The sequence below is a fragment of the Eretmochelys imbricata genome, chromosome 23 (assembly GCF_965152235.1).
Source record: "Eretmochelys imbricata isolate rEreImb1 chromosome 23, rEreImb1.hap1, whole genome shotgun sequence".
Taxonomy (NCBI): Eukaryota; Metazoa; Chordata; order Testudines; family Cheloniidae; genus Eretmochelys; species Eretmochelys imbricata.
This window is the reverse complement of record NC_135594.1, coordinates 6,903,907-6,919,036: the sequence shown is the minus strand read 5'-3', so window position 1 is coordinate 6,919,036 and position 15,130 is coordinate 6,903,907. Positions and strand designations below refer to the sequence as shown.

The following is a 15,130-nucleotide window of genomic DNA, read 5'->3' as shown; positions in this document are numbered from 1 at the left end:
CTCTCCTCTGGGCCCTCACCATCTCCTAACTTGGCTCCTATAATCCCCTCCATGACATCCCTGAAACCCACATTGTTCTCCTGGCTGTTCATTCATCGATTATAAGGCAAGATGTGACCATTATGATCATCTAGTCTGGCCTGTGTCATGCAGATCAGAGAACTGCATCCACTGATTTCTGCATCCAGACCACAAACCTTAATCTTAGCAGTGGAGTTTTGAATTATTAGTTCCTTGTATTAGTGTAGTGTGATGCCTAGGTGCCTTAGTCATCCTGGCCTATTACTTTAACCATCTCGAACCCGCTTGAATCCCTCTGCTGACTCTCACCACTTTTCTGCATGAGATTCAAGCTTCTTGTGCTCACCTTTAGCCTCCCACTTCCTCCCACTTAGTCCTTGCCTGTTCCTCTGCTTTTGTAACTTACTGATTTTGGTCCCCGTCTCCTCAGGAGTCTCAGCCTCAAATCTCCTTCCCCTTCTGTTCACCTCTCCTCCTTTGCCCTATCTTCCACACCACTCCTTATGCAGGGAACACTTTCCCTTAACTAGTCTGTTTAAAAACAACCCCCGTCCCAGCTTGTCCTTTAGATCTCTTCTTAAGATTCCCTTTTCTTCTGCCTACATAAGAGCTAATTGGCTTAGTAAAGGGAGCCCTTGCACTCAGCTTGGCTGCAGCGTGATAACTTTTGAAGACGGCCTCCAGTTCCCTCTGGAATTTCAGAGAATGTTCTAAGTATCAATGGCAGAATCCAGTTGATTTTGATGAAAATCAGAAAACTGGAAAAGCCTGATTTCTGCCAATCTAAACTGTTTGATTCTGTAGGCTCTGGACACATGGGTGAGGCAGTTACTTCCCCCAGGCTTGTGGCAGGGGAGCATCACTCAATACAGGGATGAGGCAGTGACATCAAGGTGAGGTTAGATTTAGGGAACCATAGGGATTGCTCTGCTTGCAGCACCAAATGAGCACACTGTGGGCCTGGTTTTAGTGGAAATCAAGCTGCCAGAAGCCTCTTGCCCCTGCAGTCTGGCCAGCACCCTACCCAGCAGACCCTTGCCCCCAACTCCAGCCAGCTGCGCCCCTGACTTCAATTGACACCTTTGCACTGGGGAGACGAGTTTGTGGGGCCAAGGGGCCCAGCTGGGTGTACACGTCTGCCTATGTAAGTAACAAAGTGTGACCCTCCAGTTATTATTGCAGTTAATGTGTCACCAGGGTTAAGTAGGTGGCAAGTACTGAGGTAAAATGTATCTTTTGTGTCTGATTACATACAAAAACTACATTAAAAGAATGTTCAGCTGACAAAGTCAAGCACTCAAAAGTTAGGAAATACCAGAATTAAGGTTGTTTCTGTCTCCTTGTACATATGTATTTTGATTCCCATCTTTAACTATGTACTCACATAGTATTTTTCCACAGTACTTCTCCCTCCACCAGGGGACTGGCTGGGTGGTGCTAGTTGAATGGGTAATTGTTCAGTATTTTATGCAGGCATATGGTTCAGTGAGTGGTCTTTTCCGTATTTACTGCTCATTAGCCAAACACTAAACATCGACTTACTCATTTCCTCATGGGCTCTTCTCTGGTACCCATCATTGAGCATTTGAGTGCTGCTTTAAATTATTTCTCTTCACAAGACCCTGGGAGATATTTACTGTGCCTGACTCACAAGTGAGGAACTGACACACACAGAATTGCAAAGGGTTCGCTCATTTTGTTTGGGCGCTGAACTTGGGACACTTTCAGTCAGATTTTTTTCAAAATGCTGCTGTTGTCTTGTCCGGGATAATAATCTCAGGCCATGACGTTTGAGAAACAAATTAGCGCCTCTCCGAGGGTCCTCTCTAAGGACTTGGTCCAAGGTGTCAAATCCGAAGAGCATTACTTGCCTTACAATATGGCATTCAGAAGTGTGGGCAGTGTTAAAGCCTGCTCTTGACTGTGACAGAGGAGGCAATTACCTGCAATATGCTGGACAAACCTTGTTGAATTAAGTTTAAGTATTTTAGGAATTCATTGTATTAAAAATGCAAATGTTTGTGTTCATAAAATATCAGGGTTGGAAGGGACCTCAGGAGGTCATCTAGTCCAACCCCCCTGTTCAAAGCAGGACCAATCCCCAATTTTTGCCCGAGATCCCTAAATGACCCCCTCAAGGTTTGAACTCACAAGGCTGGGTTTAGCAAGCTAATGCTCAAACCACTGAGCGTTGTGTGTAACTTCTGTGAGGGGGAGGCAGGTCTAAAGAAAACTGTGGGAAGCGTTATGAGCCTCAGGGGACACATTTAAAACAATGGGCCAGACAAGATTAAACTTCTAGTGAGTGGCTTTCCTCAGAAATATGTGGGAGAATGGGAATGCAAATTACCCACCTCTGGTTCCATCCTTCTGAAACTGCACCCCGAGGAGAAACGCATTGTCTGCTGATCACACATTACATGAGGACAAGTTCAGCAGCCCAAACTGGATAAAAGAGTGACTCAGGTTCCTGGGGTTGCTTGTTCTGAGCTAACAGCTGTTATGAACTTGTTACCACAGAAAAACCCCAGGCTGGTGGAGGGTGGAGGTTGGGTTTGAAACACTGTTTACTGGCTGGAGTCCTTAGTGGAGTTCAGATTTTAATATTTTCTCTGTAACACTTTTACCTTAAAAAGAGGTATACTTGCTTAGAAAGGACTGTGTTGTAGCATAACTCTGGCAATTGCATCATTTATAGCTTCGAGGGGAAAAGCAGACCAGAGGTGCTTAGGCGGTCTGACTTTGCTGGGGAATTCACAGTGTAGGCAGGGAACAGTGCAGCCTGGAAATAGCCAAGTCAGGAGGGAGAGAGCATTAGGAGTCTTAGTGACAATGTAGGATTCAGGCCTATAACTTTGCCTGAGATATAATTTTGGGTCTTGTTTGCCCGGTTGATTTTTGATATTCTTATATCTTATACTAATGTGTGCAAACAAAGGACAAAGACTCTGTGTATGTTGCTTCTGCCTAGCCAGTTGGGTTTGTTAGTATAATGGGAACAGGTTAGAACAGTTAAAGTGTTACTGGGCCCTGAACACCTTCCTGATCCCCTGCATCTCGTTCGTCCTAAGGGGATCCGCCATGGCAAAGGTACCCCTCAACAAGGCAGACAAGATCATCCGGCAGCTGGTGAAGAAGTGGTTATTCCTTCCCCAGAGAGCCAGCAATGAGCTGGTCTATATCACCCACAGGCATGGCGGTGCCAATGTCCCCTGCATGGATGACCTGTGTGACATCGCGGTGATCACCCACGCCTTCCGCCTGCTGATGTGTCCTGACGCCATGGTAAGGAGCATCACAGCAAAAGCCTACCATGACGCAACACAAAAGCGGATTGGTAGAGCCCTCTCCAACCAAGACACCGCCAGCTTCCTGAGCGGTTCCCTGGATGGCGAATTTGGCCGAGACGGGGGCGACATCGCTTCACTGTGGTCCCGCGCCCGCAATGCCACGCGCCGCCTGGGGAAGCGCATCGGCCCCTGCTGGGAGTGGTGCGAGGAGCGCCAGGAGCTGGGAGTCCTGGTGCCGTAGATCAGGTCTGAGGACAACACCATCGTCACCCCGAGCGCCAGGGGCCTGCTGGAGAGGACCCTGAAGGCAGCCATCCACTCGCTGTACATAGAAGCCCTGAAGCGTAAGCCGGAACAGGGAAAAGCCTTCGAAGTGACCAGCAAGTGGGATGCCAGCAACCACTTCCTCGCCGGAGGTGGCTTCACCCGTTTCGCCGACTGGCGGTTCATCCACCGCGCCCGGCTCAACTGCGTCCCGCTCAACGGAGCCGTCCGCCACGGGAACCGAGACAAGTGTTGCAGGAAGTGTGGCTACTCCAACGAGATCCTGCCCCACGTCCTGTGCAGCTGCAAGCCCCACTCCAGAGCCTGGCAGCTGCTCCACAACGCCATCCAGAATCGCCTGGTGAAAGCCATCGCACCGCGCCTGGGGGAGGTCGCTGTGGACTGCGCCATCCCCGGTACTGACGGCCCACTGCGACCCGACGTGGTTGTCACTGACGAGGCCCAGAAAAAGATCATCCTCGTCGACATCACGGTCCCCTTCGAGAACAGGACCCCGGCCTTCCGAGAAGCCCGAGCTCGGAAACTGGAAAAATACACCCCTCTGGCCAACACCCTCAGAGCGAAGGGCTACGAGGTACAGTTGGGACGCCCTGATCGTCAGAGCCCTGGGCGCTTGGGACCCCTGCAACGAGCGTGTGCTGCGGACCTGCAGGATCGGTAGATGCTACGCACGGCTCATGCGGCGCCTCATGGTCTCGGACACCATCCAATGGTCCAGGGACATCTCCATCGAACACATCACCGGCCACCGACGGTACCAGGAGGAGTGAGGCGGTACGACATTGTGCACCTTTTGTGGGAAAGAGACTGAGAGGCTTTCCCCATTGGACTGTATGAACTGGAACCATAAACCCACTGAACATTAAATCCCACCAAATGAGGGGAGACCCGTCCCCACCATCGAATGCACTCACTATACTCCGCACCTGAACATAGCCGTTATGTGGATAACTTACCCCCATATCTCAATGTCTGTACTCTGACCGGTTAAACTTTTACCCCCAGTTGGGGAGATTGCAGATTATTATGTAATCCTTACTCCACCAGCTCCTAAATCGAATTTCGCACCCCTTGATAATCTGTACCTTATCCCCTGACAACCAGAAACTTCGATGCTTGAACTCTGTACCGTTTCTTATTTCAACATTATCTTAATAAAAGCGCACACTTTAAGATTGCCTCAACTCTTATCTCAAGGCAAGGTCAAGCACCTAGTCAGGAGGGGCAAGGGAGGATTGGGGGGAAGGTATAAAACACGAAAAGGCCAAAGAAATGCCTGTCCCTGACCATAGCACAACCTCACCCCTCCCATGGGATATAAAAGAGGTGGGACAAAGACCCCAGACTCACAACCCCCAAAATGGAACATGACCATAAATTGTAAGTGGTGGGACTGGGGGTGTGCATTTCAGGTATAACTATGCCCGCTAAGGAGCGGGAAGAAGGGGACACTGGGAAACAAGGCTCTGCGGCATCAGAGTTATGGTCATGCTTGCTGGAAACTATCCCCAGTACACATTGCATTGCCTGCACTTCAGACTTTTGGCCTTTTGCTTTCTGTCTATGTGACAAGAACCAGGGGAGCGGGGGTGAAGGGAAAGCCCCAAACAACATTCCAAGGCACCTCTCTCCCTCTGTGGAGCCTGGGTGCCTAACTCAAGCTTTGTGGATCACAGTATGTTCCTTTGATGCTCAGCATTGCAAAACCTAAATGCTCTTGCAGATCCAGGCCAAGATCCCTGCCAGATTAAATGCACAGGCTGCACAAAGCTCAGGGAAAGAATCAGAATAGCACAGTGAATGAGAATGACAAGCTTCATTTGTTGTAGAATTTGTGTACAGAATGAGGCTGGGGATTGCAGGAGGAGAAAGGATGGTCCGCTGGCTAAAGCAATCAAATGCCACGCTGGAGAACTGGCTTCTACCTTTGTGTCAGCCACAGAGTGAAGTCACTTAAAGCCAACTTTTTCATGTATGGCCACTAATTAGTATGTTCATTTTGAGGGTGCTCATCTTGAGACACTTGGGGATTGAGTTCCAGAAGTGCTGAGAACTCAGCTGCAACTCAAGTCAGTTACAAGTCAACTTTCAAAAAATCAATGCAATTTATAGGAGGCTCAAAGGATCAGAGAGCGAGGCAATGAATTGACTTTTTGATGGATGTAATCACATGTTGGTGATGGGTTTCAGGTAACTGATGATCACACCAAAGCTGGAAGATTGGCGTCACAGGTAGGGACAACAATATATGAGGAAAATATTCTCTATCAAGGAAAATATCTGAAATAGGTGGTAGAAAAATAAAAGATCCTCTGATCAATATCAAAGGATGTCAGTGCATGCCCCTAGTCCCACCCCTTACAATTTATGGTCATGTTGCCGTTTCGGAGGGTCCTGAATCTGGGGACTTTGGTACCATCCCTTTTGTATCCCATGGGAAGGGTAGGGACTGAGGTTGTGCTTCAGTCAGGGACAGGCATTTCTTTGGCTTTTAGTGTTTCTTTTGCCTCCCGCCTTGCCCCTCCTAACTGGTTGCTTGACCTTGGCTTGAGAGAGGAGCCAGGCAGCCTTTCAGGGTATGCTCATATGTTAAAAAAATTATATAATACATAGGTTGGGAAAAGAATGTCTGTACATCTGGGTATAGTGCTTAGATTATCCACCAATACAAAGTTAGGTTGTTTTTTTTTTAAAGTAATGTGATACATAGAGTACATAATCAGCAATAACCCAAATTTAGGTGAATAGATTTAACAATGCAGTTTAGATATTAGAATCTGAATACATGGGTACATCACTCATGAAAAGTTGTACAGAGATTTGGTTGTGGAAAGCAAAATATATTAATGAGGGGAGATTGTCCCTCAGTAATTGAGAATTAGGTTGGTTGTCCATTTAGAAAATACAATCAATGAGGAAAGTATTTGTTACTTTCCTGACTACGCTTCTCATTGGCACTCCAGCTCATCCCACCTGGTATTGCTGATGTCCAGTGATGTGTTCTATGCAGATGTCTCTCGATCACCTGATGGCATCCAACCCCAGGAGTTGCTGCATCAGCCGAGTGTAGCATTGAGCGATTCTGCATTCTCTCAGCACTCACTCATTACTGGGGTCCCATGCATCCAAGGCTCCGATGATCAGCAATTGTGTCTGGACTTGGTAACCCTTAGCTCTCAAGGTTTCGACCCGAGGGGCATATTTCTCTACCTTTCGAGCTCGGGCATCGTGGAAGGCCGGGGTCTTGTTCTCGAATGGCACTGTGACATGAACCATGATGATTTTATTCTGGTCCTCGTTGGTGATGACAATGTCTGGTCGCAGTTGGCTGTCAGTTCTGGGGATGGCAGAGTTTATGGCAACCTTCCCCATGGGTGGCAGGATGGCTCTGGCCAGGCGATCTTGGATGGTGTTGTGTTGCAGCTGCCAAGCTCTCGAATGGGGCTTGCAGCTACACAGGAGGTGGGGTAGTGTCTCGTTGGCATAGCCGCACTTCCTGTGTCGCTTGTCCCGATTCCCGTGGCGGATGGCTCCGTTCAGTGGGATGCAGTTGATCTGGGCCCTGTGGATGAACCTCAAGTTGGCAAATCGGGTGAAGCTGCCCCCAGGGAGGAAACGGTTGCTGACATCCCACTTGCACGTCACCTCGAATGCCTTTTCCTGGTCTGGTTTCTGTTTTTGGTTTTCCACATATTGACAGTGGATGGCATCCTTCAGGGTCCTCTTTAGCATGGTTCTAGCTCTGAGTGATGACAGGGTGATTTGTATTCTTCACCTGCGGCACCAGGACTCCCAGCTCCTGGCGTTCCTTGCACCACGTCCAGTGGCAGCTGATATGCTTCTCCAGTCGTCACGTAGCGTTGCGGGCACAAGTCCAGAGTGAAGCAAAGTCTCCCCTCTCTCTTCGAAATTCGCCTTCCAGTGAGCTGCTTAGGTAGGTGGCGACATCTTGGTTGGAGGGGGTCCTGGCGATTTGCTTCTTCACAGAGAGTGCTCTGCAGGATGCCGTCACGTTCCTCACCGTGGTATCCGGGCACGTCAAAAGGTGGAAGGCGTGAGTGATCACGGCAACGTCGCACAGATCACCCCTTTGAGGGATGTTGGCACCGCCCTGCCTGTGCGAGATGTACACCGGTTCATTGCTGGCCCTCTGGGGAAGAAACGTCCACTGGTGTTACTCCCACTCTGTCCAGGAACACTTTAGCTCCATTCCTTATCTTTTCTTATTATACTAACAAATCCATCTGGCTGGGCAGAAGCAACACACCGATGTCTTTGTTCACACACAGATTAGTAAGGATATGAGAGAATCAAAAGTCAAACCCAAAATTCTATCCCAGGTTAACAAACAGGCCTATATACGAACAACAAAAGCCACCCAAGCTAGCCAATGGGAGATGCTGATGACAAGTGTATGCTCAGCCCCTCCTCTCTGAGAGGTAGGGGCCTCCGTCTGGTCTGCAGGGAAACTCCTATCTTTGCTTAGCCATCCATGAATGGGAACCTGCCACCTTGGCCAGGCAGCTTAGGTACCCAGGGCATTTCTTGTGGCAATGAGTTAGGGACTGGCTTGCTCCACACAAAAACAGCCAGAGGAAGAGCTACCTCTGTTAGCCCAGGGGTTAGTGCCTGCCCCTGGGATGTGGGAGACTCAGGTTTGAGCCCCCCTTTCTGCCCTGTTCAAATCTTCCCTCTCAGGAGACAGCTCTAACCACTGATCTGTGGGATAGTTTGATGTGGGGTTGCCTCAGTCTCTCTTGTTCCACTGTGGCCCAGTAAATGAAAGAGTGACTGGAGTAAAGGGACAGAATCCTGGCTCCCCCCAGGTGAATGCCCTAACCCCTGGGCTACAGAGAACAGTCTCTTGGGCCCAATGTTTAAGTTTTGATTACTGTGGAACAGTCATTGAGCCAAAAAGAGAGAGACTGAGGCAGCTTCCCATCAGAATACCCTAGTGGTTAGAAAATTCACCTGAGAGGTGGCAGACCACTGTTCAAATCCTCTCTCCCCCTGATACCAGTCAGCTCTGTGTTCTTGGGGAACCAGCGTGCAGTATCCAGCCTGTCTGACTCATGAAAGACACGCCTCCACCAACCTCTGCTTAAACCAAAACCTATCAGAGAAAAAAAAAACTTGCAAAGAGCAGTGAAGGGCAGATGGGAGACACACCTAGACCTCTCCTGACAAGGGTGACAAGATTAAGACATCCCCATTAGCATACAGAATGAAGAACAGAGACAACTCCCTTGGCCTCATCTGCATGAAAGATGGGACAGGGATTAGCATAAAGAATGAAGAACAGAGAACCACACTGAACTCTGGGACCAGAAAAGCAGGGATGTACTGCATCATGGGAATCTACTCCAGATGTTAATGAACCTATGCTTGCACACCCCAGCTCAGCAATTATCAGACCAATTTAGTAATAAATCCTTGATTGATATCCAAAATACTGAAGCAGCCTAGTTGCATTGTGAGCTCCCTGAAAGAAACCACCACCCATAGCTAAGAGTGATCAGCTCCTATTGTCTAGCCTAAAGAAAACCGTTGAATCATCAGTTTACCCATAAACAAATCCCTTGAACCATTGTATTTTCTCTACAAAAACCCCCTACCTATGCCCAAATAAGGGTTCTGATGCTTAGATCCAAACTGCATCAGTTCCACTGGGACTCCATCATCTCCTGACTGATCGTGCTGTGGGCTCTGCCTGTCTCCTGCCCTCAGGACCCTGAGCTACCACCATCACCTGGGAGCCCTGACCAGTTTAAGCTTCAGGGAGTGGTGGACAGCCCCTTCTTTCTCTCTCTGTTTTCCTTTCTACCTCAGGTATTCACCTTTGATAACGTATGTTATGTTGGTTTAGGCTGTCCTTGGGTAGATATCACTATTGGTCAATAAATAACTTTTATGGTTAAGCTGGTTGCTTCTCTCTCCCTCTGAACTTTACTCTTTTGTGTTTTTGGCTTCCCACATTTACTCTGCAGCTTCTTTTACCTCCGCTAAAGATCCCTGTAGTGCCCAAAAATACCGTGGGGTTTGCTCATCAAGTGGGTTACAACCGGTACAAGTGTGAGGTGAAAGTGGGACAGGGACGTGTTAAACCTCTGGCACGTAAGGGGGGGCAGCTGAAAGTGCTGCTCAGCCCAATCTATTGAGACCAGGGGCACATAAGGGTGACAGCTTGAAGGTGCTGCTTAGCCCAGCCCATTGAGTACAGGGACAGATAAGGGGATCAGCTTGAAAGTGCTGATTGACCTGGTCCACTCAGACATGGGTGTGCGTGCTCCTCTAATTCTAGGGCTGGAGGAACCCAGTCCTGGGGAACCAAGGCCCGGCAGGAGAGCTCCATTGGGAGGGGACTTGCAGAAGGAAGGAGTAGAGCTCCATATGAACACACAAGTGACATAAGCAGTACATTAATAGAATTACAGAACCCCCACCCCCAGAACAGTAACCCTAATAAATGAGCATACCCCAAAGTAGTGGGCATATCTGGTAACACCCCTCTGGCGGAGAGGGGAATTGAACCCTACCCACAGCCCAGGTGAGGGCTCTAACCACTGGGATAAAAATTATAAGGTGGGCACTGGCATCATCACCACCACCACCTTATCCTCCTGACAGGCTCAGGCCCTGTGTGTGACTTAGGCAACCAAACACTGGACTTCCCCTGGTTTGTGACTCACTCTGCGGCTTAGGGCAGAGGTAGGCGTCGGGATGCCTAGAGTGAGGCAGTAGTATGCGTGCCATGGGGCAGAAATAGAGGGCACTTTGACCCTGAAAACTTAGACCCTGGGTGAGTTCAGGTGCCTACAGGATTCAGCAGGAGTTGTGGATTGCAGGGGAGCCAAAACTGGGACATGGTAGATTCCAAGGCCAAGGAGTGACCATTGTGATCATCTAGTCCAACCTCGTGTATCCCATAGGATGTCCCCCAAACAATTCCTAGAGCAGATCTTTTAGAAAAACTGCCAATCTTCACTTAAAAGTGTTCAGTCATGGAAAATCCACCACAGCCCTTGGTAAATTGTTCCAATGGTGAATTACTCTCACCATTTAAAAATGTAGCCGTGTGTCCTGTTTTGGGCTCAGGTACCTAAGTACCTTTGTGGCTTTGGGCCTTGTGGGAAATATAGTATGTGATCCTCCAATTAAAGATTGTATCTCACACACACACGGCATTTACTAAATTTTGAGTGCTTGACTTTGTAAGTCTAGTGTTCATTTTAAATGTAACATCCTGAAATTTAAAAAAAGCCAATTGAAAAAAAAATTTCATCATGTGGAACCACATTGACCTTCTGCATGGAGCATCAGCAGGGTTGTGTCCTTTTGGACCCACTGCAGACCTCTACTACCTTAGCTAACAGAGTAACTAGTGTCAGCAGGAGGCCATTATCCTTTAGGTAAGGGATAAAACACGCTTTAGCGGCAAGTTTCCCAGCTATTTGCTGAATGCAGAAGAATATCGCGATTCAGGAATGATGGGCCCTAGTCCAGGTTCTGGAGGAGGGTGATATGGTTGCATGGGGAAGTGGGGAAGAATCATAGAATCATAGAATATCAGGGTTGGAAGGGACCCCAGAAGGTCATCTAGTCCAACTCCCTGCTCGAAGCAGGACCAATTCCCAGTTAAATCATCCCAGCCAGGGCTTTGTCAAGCCTGACCTTAAAAACCTCTAAGGAAGGAGATTCTACCACCTCCCTAGGTAACGCATTCCAGTGTTTCACAACCCTCTTAGTGAAAAAGTTTTTCCTAATATCCAATCTAAACCTCCCCCACTGCAACTTGAGACCATTACTCCTCGTTCTGTCATCTGCTACCATTGAGAACAGTCTAGAGCCATCCTCTTTGGAACCCCCTTTCAGGTAGTTGAAAGCAGCTATCAAATCCCCCCTCATTCTTCTCTTCTGCAGGCTAAACAATCCCAGCTCCCTCAGCCTCTCCTCATAAGTCATGTGTTCTAGACCCCTAATCATTTTTGTTGCCCTTCGCTGGACTCTCTCCAATTTATCCACATCCTTCTTGTAGTGTGGGGCCCAAAACTGGACACAGTACTCCAGATGAGGCCTCACCAATGTCGAATAGAGGGGAACGATCACGTCCCTCGATCTGCTCGCTATGCCCCTACTTATACATCCCAAAATGCCATTGGCCTTCTTGGCAACAAGGGCACACTGCTGACTCATATCCAGCTTCTCGTCCACTGTCACCCCTAGGTCCTTTTCTGCAGAACTGCTGCCTAGCCATTCGGTCCCTAGTCTGTAGCAGTGCATTGGATTCTTCCATCCTAAGCGCAGGACCCTGCACTTATCCTTATTGAACCTCATCAGATTTCTTTTGGCCCAATCCTCCAATTTGTCTAGGTCCTTCTGTATCCTATCCCTCCCCTCCAGCGTATCTACCACTCCTCCCAGTTTGGTATCATCCGCAAATTTGCTGAGAGTGCAATCCACACCATCCTCCAGATCATTTATGAAGATATTGAACAAAACCAGCCCCAGGACCGACCCTTGGGGCACTCCACTTGATACCGGCTGCCAACTAGACATGGAGCCATTGATCACTACCCGTTGAGCCCAACAATCTAGCCAGCTTTCTACCCACCTTATAGTGCATTCATCCAGCCCATACTTCCTTAACTTGCTGACAAGAATACTGTGGGAGACCATGTCAAAAGCTTTGCTAAAGTCAAGAAACAATACATCCACTGCTTTCCCTTCATCCACAGAACCAGTAATCTCATCATAAAAGGCGATTAGATTAGTCAGGCATGACCTTCCCTTGGTGAATCCATGCTGGCTGTTCCTGATCACTTTCCTCTCATGCAAGTGCTTCAGGATTGATTCCTTGAGGACCTGCTCCATGATTTTTCCAGGGACTGAGGTGAGGCTGACTGGCCTGTAGTTCCCAGGATCCTCCTTCTTCCCTTTTTTAAAGATTGGCACTACATTAGCCTTTTTCCAGTCATCCGGGACTTCCCCCATTCGCCACGAGTTTTCAAAGGTAATGGCCAATGGCTCTGCAATCACAGCCGCCAATTCCTTCAGCACTCTCGGATGCAACTCGTCCGGCCCCATGGACTTGTGCACGTCCAGCTTTTCTAAATAGTCCCTAACCACCTCTATCTCCACAGAGGGCTGGCCATCTCTTCCCCATTTTGTGATGCCCAGCGCAGCAGTCTGGGAGCTGACCTTGTTAGTGAAGACAGAGGCAAAAAAAGCATTGAGTACATCAGCTTTTTCCACATCCTCTGTCACTCGGTTGCCTCCCTCATTCACTAAGGGGCCCACACTTTCCTTGGCTTTCTTCTTGTTGCTAACATACCTGAAGAAACCCTTCTTGTTACTCTTGACATCTCTTGCTAGCTGCAGCTCCAGGTGCGATTTGGCCCTCCTGATATCATTCCTACATGTCCGAGCAATATTTTTATACTCTTCCCTGGTCATATGTCCAACCTTCCACTTCTTGTAAGCTTCTTTTTTATGTTTAAGATCTGCTAGGATTTCACCATTAAGCCAAGCTGGTCGCCTGCCATATTTACTATGCTTTCGACACAGCGGGATGGTTTGTCCCTGTAACCTCAACAGGGATTCCTTGAAATACAGTCAAGAAGGGCACTCCACTATGGATCCAGCCTTTGGAAAGACACAGGAAAGGGTGAGCTAAAGGAGTTGTGAACCATGCAGCGGCTCCCAGGTGATACAAGGTATGATTGTTCCCAGGACTGTGAGTCACCTTGTTACTCCCTGCCTCCAGTGGTCGCTTGGTGTCAGCTCCCTGACACTACAGCCCTTTGGCCACTCAAGCACTCTCACTGGGCTATGCCAGCCCCTCCTTTGCCTTGTATGTTAACAATCAGTGTGCCTCAAACCCTTTGAATTGTTCCTCTCTGATATCCAGCCCCAACACTGGCTACTCACAGAAATTCCAGATCCTCTGACCTCAGAGGAGCATTGTGCCCCCATGTACCCGTTTTATCTTAAACCACCGCTCCCGTAAACCACACAGCACTTATGATAAACTTTGTTTTATTAAGTAAGAATAAAGATTTAACTAGAAACAAGAGCGAGTGATGGAAACAAATTGTTACAGTACAAAAAGTCATAAGTGTAAACCCACGTTTGTTTTATCAGTGGTTAACTTTCCTACATAATACAGTAGATTTCCCCCCAAATTCAGTCTTTTGCAGAGCTGGCTGGTTTCAGACAAATCAGGATCTGAGCATTTATGAAAGCCTCTGGCTCCTCAAGGGGTTTCCTCAGTGAATGGATAAAGAATGTCTTTCCCTGCACTCTATTATACTGAAAAAGAGTCTTTTGTTTCTATTCAAAGCCAGGGCAAAGCTCTGTTTTAATGTTCTTTTACCTCTAAGAGGTTTCAATTGTTTGTCTTTGCCTCTGATGGTTTCCCATTCAAAGTCATAGTCATGGGCTCTAAGTATCATAGGCCAGGGGAGGCTAAGCCTCTCCAAACAGCCCAGCGTGGCCGCGCCTGGGGCTAGGGTGGCTTGTGGCTGGGATTTAGGCTGGCTGAGACCACTGCTTGCACCACCCACCTAGTGCTCTGAGGTCGTGCTGCCTGCCCAGTGCTCCAGAGTTGGGACAGGGGAGCTGGTGGCCGCAGTGGGAGGGCTCTGAGGGGGAGGGGAAGGCCTCAGGCAGAAGAGACAGGGCCAGGGGCTAGCCTCCCCCAATGGGTTCACACGCTGCCCATGGTCATAGTATTGTGCAAGGCTAAATGGTTGAACTTTGCATTGCATCATCCGCCAGACAGGCCGAGTGACAACTGCCCATAGCCTGACTGGCCCATTACTTAGACATCCTGGTGACTAATCTTTACTTTTTACTCTAAGCCCACAAAGCACACATCCAGTATAAATACATTATCCCTTAAATATTACTGTGATGTTGCACTCTATATGATTTTATGATGAGTGTAAATATAATGTAATTAAAATATGTTTCATGCAAAAAGTCCCTTGTAAGGTATCATTACAAAGCTTATAATCTACTGAGTGTGGTCATCCTATTTGTATAAATGTATCACTCTTGTATCTGAAACTAGAAATATGAAATATAACTCTGAGGGCCTATTGTAATTGTGCAAAGTGTGGGCCATTAATGGTGGTTTGGAATCTTGATGGCTCCCATCAGCCAGGACAATTGACTGTGGATGGCTCTGTTTGCACGCAGACCTTCCTGTGAGTCAGGCTGGAAGGAATGAAGGCTTGGTCTTACAGTGACATATGACCATGTCACCTGGTACTGAAATCCATCTCAAACCTGGTGCTTTTCCATTGGAGGGGGCGGGGGGGACCCAGAGAGACAAAGGATTCCCACCTTGTGCCAAAGCTATATAAGGGGGTGGAACAGAACAAAGGGAGGAGCCATCATGAGAAATCCCCTACCTACCACCTGAGCTGGAACAAGGGCTTTACCGGGGAAAGGATTGTGCCCAGACTAGGAAGGCATCCAGTCTGTGAAAGAAACTTATTGAAACATCTCTAAGGCTGAGATTTTATCTGTAT

The 15,130-nt window shown here is 48.2% G+C and overlaps 1 protein-coding gene across 1 annotated transcript in view; it reads right to left on the bottom strand.

The window, feature by feature from the left end:
* LOC144279285 (uncharacterized) overlaps window positions 1–15,130 on the bottom strand; it is a 281,818-nt gene that overhangs the window by 175,810 nt on the left and 90,878 nt on the right. The gene's annotated exons all lie outside the window — the stretch shown is intronic.